The sequence below is a fragment of the Dermochelys coriacea genome, chromosome 7 (assembly GCF_009764565.3).
Source record: "Dermochelys coriacea isolate rDerCor1 chromosome 7, rDerCor1.pri.v4, whole genome shotgun sequence".
Lineage (NCBI taxonomy): Eukaryota > Metazoa > Chordata > Testudines > Dermochelyidae > Dermochelys > Dermochelys coriacea.
Genome location: NC_050074.1, coordinates 53,157,763 through 53,164,913, shown reverse-complemented (window position 1 = coordinate 53,164,913; position 7,151 = coordinate 53,157,763). Strand labels below are relative to the sequence as shown.

At 45.7% G+C, this 7,151-nt stretch overlaps 1 protein-coding gene and 1 long non-coding RNA gene across 3 annotated transcripts in view; one reads left to right on the top strand and one right to left on the bottom strand.

Moving 5' to 3' along the window:
* Window positions 1–7,151, top strand: part of SORBS1 (sorbin and SH3 domain containing 1) — a 262,686-nt gene that overhangs the window by 121,525 nt on the left and 134,010 nt on the right. The gene's annotated exons all lie outside the window — the stretch shown is intronic.
* On the bottom strand, window positions 2,812–7,081 carry LOC122460959. The gene is made up of 3 exons (XR_006282613.1): window positions 7,033–7,081; window positions 4,569–4,648; window positions 2,812–3,616 (listed from the first exon to the last, which is right to left on the bottom strand). It is a non-coding gene; the product is annotated as an uncharacterized LOC122460959 (long non-coding RNA).

The following is a 7,151-nucleotide window of genomic DNA, read 5'->3' as shown; positions in this document are numbered from 1 at the left end:
AATGCCCACTTTTGTCAAAAAAGTGGTGTGCAGTGCAGAGCAGGCAAATGGAGATGCTAGTCTCCCACAGGGGGAGGCACGGCTGGGGGGGGGGGGGGGAAGCAGCGTTCCAGCAACAGCTTGGGGGCCCTGCAGGATTCCAGTAATCGTCAACAGCATCGGGGCGGGGGGCCTCTGGTGAGCGGCTGGGGGTGTCCTGTTTTCTCTACCCTACCAATGATGGCAATTCCACACCTCCCTGGGGGAATTTGTTCCAGTGCTTAACCACTCTGACAGTTAGGAAGTTTTTCATAATGTCCAACCTAACCCGCCCTTGCTGCAATTTAAACCCATTGCTTCTTGTCCTATCCTCAAAGGTTAAGAAGAACAATTTTTCTCCCTCCTCCTTGTAACAACCTTTTACGTTCTTGAAAATTGTTATCGTGTCTCCTCTCAGTCTTCTCTTTTCCAGACTAAACAAACCCAATATTTTCAATCTTCCCTCATAGGTCATGTTTTCTAGACCTTTAATCATTTTTGTTGCTCTTCTCTGGACTTTCTCCAATTTGTCCTCATCTTTCGTGAAATATGGCACCCAGAACTGGACACAATAATCCAGTTGAGACCTAATCAGCGTGGAGTAGAGCAGAAGAATTACTTTTTGCATTACTTTTTGCATTTAGTTTACAACACTCCTGCTAATACATCCCAGCAAGATGTTTGCTTTTTTTGCAACAGTGTTACACTGTTGACTCATACTAAGCTTATGGTCCACTATGACCCCCAGATCCCTTTCCATAGTACTCCTTCCTAGGGAGTCATTTCCCATTTTGTATCTGTGCAACTGATTGTTCCTTCCTAAGTGGAGTACTTTGCATTTGTCCTAAGTGAATAGAAAAGGAGTACCGGTGGCACCTTAGAGACTAACAAATTTATTAGAGCATAAGCTTTCGTGAGATACAGCTCACTTCATCGGATGCATTTGGTGGAAAAAACAGAGGAGAGATTTATATACACACACACACAGAGAACATGAAACAATGGGTTTATCATACACACTGTAAGGAGAGTGATCACTTAAGATAAGCCATCACCAGCAGCAGGGGGGGGAAAGGAGGAAAACCTTTCATGGTGACAAGCAAGGTAGGCTAATTCCAGCAGTTAACAAGAATATCAGAGGAACAGTGGGGGGTGGGGTGGGAGGGAGAAATACCATGGGGAAATAGGTATCAGAGTAGCAGCCGTGTTAGTCTGTATTCGCAAAAAGAAAAGGAGTACTTGTGGCACCTTAGAGACTAACAAATTTACCTACATGCCTCTAGCTTTCATCCAGATCATACCACTCGATCCATTGTCTACAGCCAAGCACTACGATATAACTGCATTTGCTCCAACCCCTCAGACAGAGACAAACACCTACAAGATCTCTATCATGCATTCCTACAACTACAATACCCACCTGCTGAAGTGAAGAAACAGATTGACAGAGCCAGAAGAGTACCCAGAAGTCACCTACTACAGGACAGGCCCAACAAAGAAAACAACAGAACGCCACTAGCCATCACCTTCAGCCCCCATCTAAAACCTCTCCAACGCATCATCAAGGATCTACAACCTATCCTGAAGGACGACCCATCACTCTCACAGATCTCACAGGGAGACAGACCAGTCCTTGCTTACAGACAGCCCCCCAATCTGAAGCAAATACTCACCAGCAGAACCACTAACCCAGGAATCTATCCTTGCAACAAAGCCCGTTGCCAACTCTGTCCACATATCTATTCAGGGGATACCATCATAGGGCCTAATCACATCAGCCACACTATCAGAGGCTCGTTCACCTGCGCATCTACCAATGTGATATATGCCATCATGTGCCAGCAATGCCCCTCTGCCATGTACATTGGCCAAACTGGACAGTCTCTACGTAAAAGAATGAATGGACACAAATCAGACGTCAAGAATTATAACATTCAAAAACCAGTTGGAGAACACTTCAGTCTCTCTGGTCATTCGATCACAGACCTAAGAGTGGCTATACTTCAACAAAAAAGCTTCAAAAACAGACTCCAAGGAGAGACTGCTGAATTGGAATTAATTTGCAAACTGGATACAATTAACTTAGGCTTGAATAGAGACTGGGAATGGATGAGTCATTACACAAGTAAAACTATTTCCCCATGGTATTTCTCCCCCCACCCCACCCCGCACTGTTCCTCGGATATTCTTGTTAACTGCTGGAATTAGCCTACCTTGCTTGTCACCATGAAAGGTTTTCCTCCTTTCCCCCCCCCTGCTGCTGGTGATGGCTTATTTTAAGTGATCACCCTCCTTACAGTGTGTATGATAAACCCATTGTTTCATGTTCTCTGTGTGTGTATATAAATCTCCCCTCTGTTTTTTCCACCAAATGCATCCGATGAAGTGAGCTGTAGCTCACGAAAGCTTATGCTCTAATAAATTTGTTAGTCTCTAAGGTGCCACAAGTACTCCTTTTCTTTTTGCGAATACAGACTAACACGGCTGCTACTTTGAAATCTCTGGGAACAGTTATCCAACCAGTTATGCATCCACGTTATAGTAGCACCATCTAGGTTGTATTTTCATAGTTTGTTTATGAGAAGGTCATGCGAGATAGTATCAAAAGCTTTACAAAAGTCAAGATATACCATGTCTATCATTTCCTCCCTATCCACAAGGCTTGTTACCCTGTCAAAGAAAGCTATCAGGTTGGTTTGACATGATTTGTTCTTGACAAATCCATGCTAACTGTTACTTATCACCTTATTATCTTCTAGGTGTTTGTAAATTGATTGCTTAATTATTTGCTCCATTATCTTTCCGGGTACAGAAGTTAAGCTGACTGGTCTGTAATTCCCTGGGTTGTCCTTATTTCCCTTTTTATAGATTGGCACTATATTTGCCCTTTTTCAGTTGTCTGGAATCTCTACCGTCTTCAATGACTTTTCAAAGGTAATCGCTAATGGCTCAGATATCTCCACAGTCAGCTCTATTCAACTCTGCCATTGTCCTGCTGGAGGACCCTGGGAAATCATTTATCCCCTTTGTGTCCGTTTCCCCCACCACCTTTTGTTGGTGTTGTCCAATTACAATGTAAGCCCTTCAGGGCAGGGCCTATCTGTTGCTGTGTGTACAACATATAAATAGCAATAACTGTCTCTCTGGTTTTAAAGAGCTCCTTAACGTTTTCTGTCTTTAAAAGCTTGTTGAGTGGCCTCTGGCCCTATTCTTAGTCCCTTCTGATTCCTTTCTCTCCTATTCTAAAACTGGCCTCCTCATTTGCGGTGTGTTCGTATTTCATTATGTTTTCATTGCATTGCATTTGCTTTGATTTTTGCAGCACAGTGTCCCAAGCACTTTGGCAGGCAGGTGCTGTACAAATAGCAGTATTATGTCAACCAGGATCAGCCTCTCGCATGCTTTACCTTGGAATAAATGCAAAACTCTTATATTTCTTAAACGTGGCTGCTCTGGTTCTGGTGCTGGAGGCTGTGTGTAGACCTTTGCTTCCTCCTGCAGGCTTCAGGTCTGAGCTCACTCATGGTGTTTGTCACTGGTGCCCATAATGGTATTGGAAGCTGTACTGCCTGTTTGATGGCTGCTCTAGGAGATCAAACTGTGTAGTGACGAAAATTAATGTGAGAATAAAGAAGTGTTGAACTGACAAATGCATACCCAGTTAATCAGCTGTGCCTAGTTGAATCTACCTAGGTTAGAGGATGTAGACCTTTAGGTGGACTCACTGGATCACATTAGGCCAGTGGTTTTCAACCTGTGGTCCACGGACCCTTGCAGGTCCACAAACTCTGTCTAAGGTTTCTGAAGGTGTCTGTATCTCCGTTTGAAATTTTTTGGTGGGCCGCAAGTTAAAAAAGGTTGAAAACCCCCACTGTATTAGGCCATTGATTAAAACGGGATGACCCTGTATAATAAGGAATTTCCTCCCTTCACTCTCTCCTTTCATTCTCTTCATATGTTCTGAGTGTCTGCCCGCTGAAGAGTTTTTTAAATGATATTTTAACTTTATCTGGCACCTCAAAGTGGTGCCAGGCAAGTGATTGGCACATCTGGGGAAGGGCATAAATGGCTCAATTCTCCACATCCTGGGGACTTCCAGGGGTTCAATTATCCCTTACCACAAGTTAGAGCAGCCTCAGGGAGCACCAGTGGATAGCAGAAACACTGGAACACTTTGTGCTTTGGCTCAGGCCCTCTTGTTCCTGCCATGCCACCTCCCTACCCTGGAATGTCCTCTATTTTGGGGGTGGGGAAGCAGGCAGGGCTGATGAATAGCTGGCTATATCAGATCTATGCAAGCTCTGGTCTCCTCTGTGCTCGAGTGGACTTCAAGGGCTGAGCGTCTAGCCCTAGATGTATTTAAATAGGGGGAAATCCTTGCTCAAAAGTGAGCATGCTAGAAGCATATTTAAAATGTTTACTCTCCCTGTTTGAATTGTTTGCAAACAGATTTGGATTTTCTCAACTTGTTCAAATCTTTTCATGGAGTTCTTTTTTATCTGTGTATTGTTGAGAGTTGGTATTTTGATTGGAGACAGAGGTCTGCTCACGGTATGTTTCTGTTCCCTGACTGAGCATTGCTCTTGCAGTCAGCTTTCTGGTGGTATGTGATCACAGTTGAAACAAATTACTGTAAAAATTCAAAAGAATATTTGTGGAAACTTTTTTTCTTCAGCATTCATCCATCTCTAATTACATCTCTCTACCATTCCAGGAGGATGGGGGGAGGAAAGGTTCACAAGTGCACAGGATTGGTGTGACATTTTGGGGTTCAAGCCAGACTAGTGGTTGTGTCACTGCCTGCCCTGCAACTCTGGGTGCCTAGAATGCTGTGCTGCTATGGCTCACAGCCTGGACCCCAACAGCCAGCAGACAAGCATGCAGGTCATACCCTGGCTTCCTCAGCCCAGTTACCTTTTGTAGGTAATCAGTCCTGAATTTGTCCCAAACTGTCTGCCCTGTGATGTCCCACCCTCTCGGTGAACATTTACAGAAGTTAAGTTCACTGCTCCTTTAAAGAGACAGTACTATAACTGGGGTTAACAAACACTGTTTTAATCAAAGCACTCAGTTGGTTTATAGTAAATGTAGAACAAGTTTATTAAACAACAAATCATAGGTTTAGGTGACACCAAGTATAAGGAATACAGGTAGAAAGGGTGACAAGCAAACAAAAGTAAAAATACGCTTCTAAGACTAAAACTTGATTTTACAAACTAGAGTCTCTTGTTCAAAGACGTGTTTCTCACCAAGTCTTTTTTACAGCATGGCTAACCTGACTCCCTGGCCAGGACCATTCACAAAACTCAAAGTGCTCAGTTCCTTTGTCTCTTTAGGTGAAGGGTGCCAAAATGGCTTTTTCTCTCTCCTTGTATCTTCCCAAAAGTCATTGACCCTGCTTCAAGAGGCAGGAAGGCTTTCTGGGGGCGCAGGCTCCATCCCCAGTGGCAGATTAGCCACTGGGCCAACAGGACCCATGCCCAGGGGCCCCAGCCAATTGGGAGCCCAGGAAAAATGGGCACTCCTGTGCCCCAACCTGCTCCACCTGCCCGGCGCTTCTGCCAGGGAGCAGGGTCAGAACGCGGGGGGCTTGCTCTGCTCTGCTCTGCCCGCCCACCCAACATGGCTGCCTGGGAGGGGGGTTAGGGTGCAGGGGCTTTCCCTGCCCACCCAGTGCTCTTATCGGGAGTGGGGGAAGCCCCCTTGCCCCAACCCAGCTCCTCGGCAGGAGCGCTAGGGGTGGGGGTTGGCGGGTGTTGCAGGTCGAAAGGGTGGGGAAGGGCCCCCACTTGCTTTGTCCCAGGGCCCCATAAAACTGTAATCCACCTCTGTCCATCCCCTCTTGAGATTGTTAAATGGTTGTTTGTTCCCTCCCGGCTCTCCCGCTAGCTTTGCTTGCCTGGCATGTGAAATGTGCTTTTCATTGTCTTTGGTCACACCTTGCTCCATGTATATGGGAGACCCATTCCAGCAAGCGGAACCGTATTCCTGTGTCTGGAAGAGGCGTGGCTTAGGCACTGTTTGCCAAATACATGTTAAGAACATATTGCAGCACATATCTACAAAGTCCTTTGTGGGTGTACCGTACGTACGTCACGCTAGAATATTAACAGTTCATGGGTTACTGGCTTTCCAATGACATATGGCATGACCCCTTTTAAATACAGATTATGACAACGGTGAGTTGGGGAACACTGACTATGTCAAGCTCGACGAGTTGCTGACCCAGAACAGTGAACCATTAGTGGGGCTCTGTATCACAGTTGGCCTATTGCTGCTGCCATTGATGCTAATGGGAGTTTTTCCACTACATCCATGGGAGCAGAGTTAGACCAAGGGTGAGTGCTTATGCAAATCATCCTTGAAACTCCATCCACATTTCAATACTTTAGAATCTGCCAGCAGCCAGTGGTGGGAAGACCTCCAAATGTGCCAACATTTGGACACTTAGCTGAACCTCTTTAGAATGGGAAAGAAGAACCATCCAATAACTGCTACTACTCATTGCTCTTTTTACCTCTTCCAAAGGCCCATGAGTGGCTTCCTGTGCTCCCCGTGTCCTCTCTGGCGCACCCCATGCTGTGTATTGAGGTTCAAGCTTTGTTGTAAGAACCATCAGCATGGGAGAGGGTTTCTGTATGCTGGTTCCAGGTTCCAGTTTCTCTCTCCACACCCAAACCCACCTCTTCTCCCATGTGGTCAGTATCGAGCTCTCTGCTTTGAGCAGTGTTTGGCAGTTGGGAATTGTGCCAGGTTTAATGCCTTGCCAACCACCGGGACAGAGCGGGTTGGAAGAGCAAAAGGACAGTGCCAATGACAGCCTGCCAGCTGCTCACATCGCAACAAACCCAGTGCTGTTGGATTGCGGATCACTTGACCAAAGAACATTTTCTCAGTGCATATCTGGAGCAGTTGATAGGATTTTTCCCCAGTATCTGGAAACAAACATTTTAAATGATGTTATATATAGTGGGAGGCTACCTATAAAGGGGCACAGCCCAGATTAAAACTTACCCCAGTGTAGAGCAGAAACCTATCCAGCAGACCTCACGCTGCAGGTTCCATCTCTCTCTCTCTTTTTCTGGAACCGCTCTAATTTTGTTGGGCAGCAGTCATGGTTCTTCCAGGCTTAT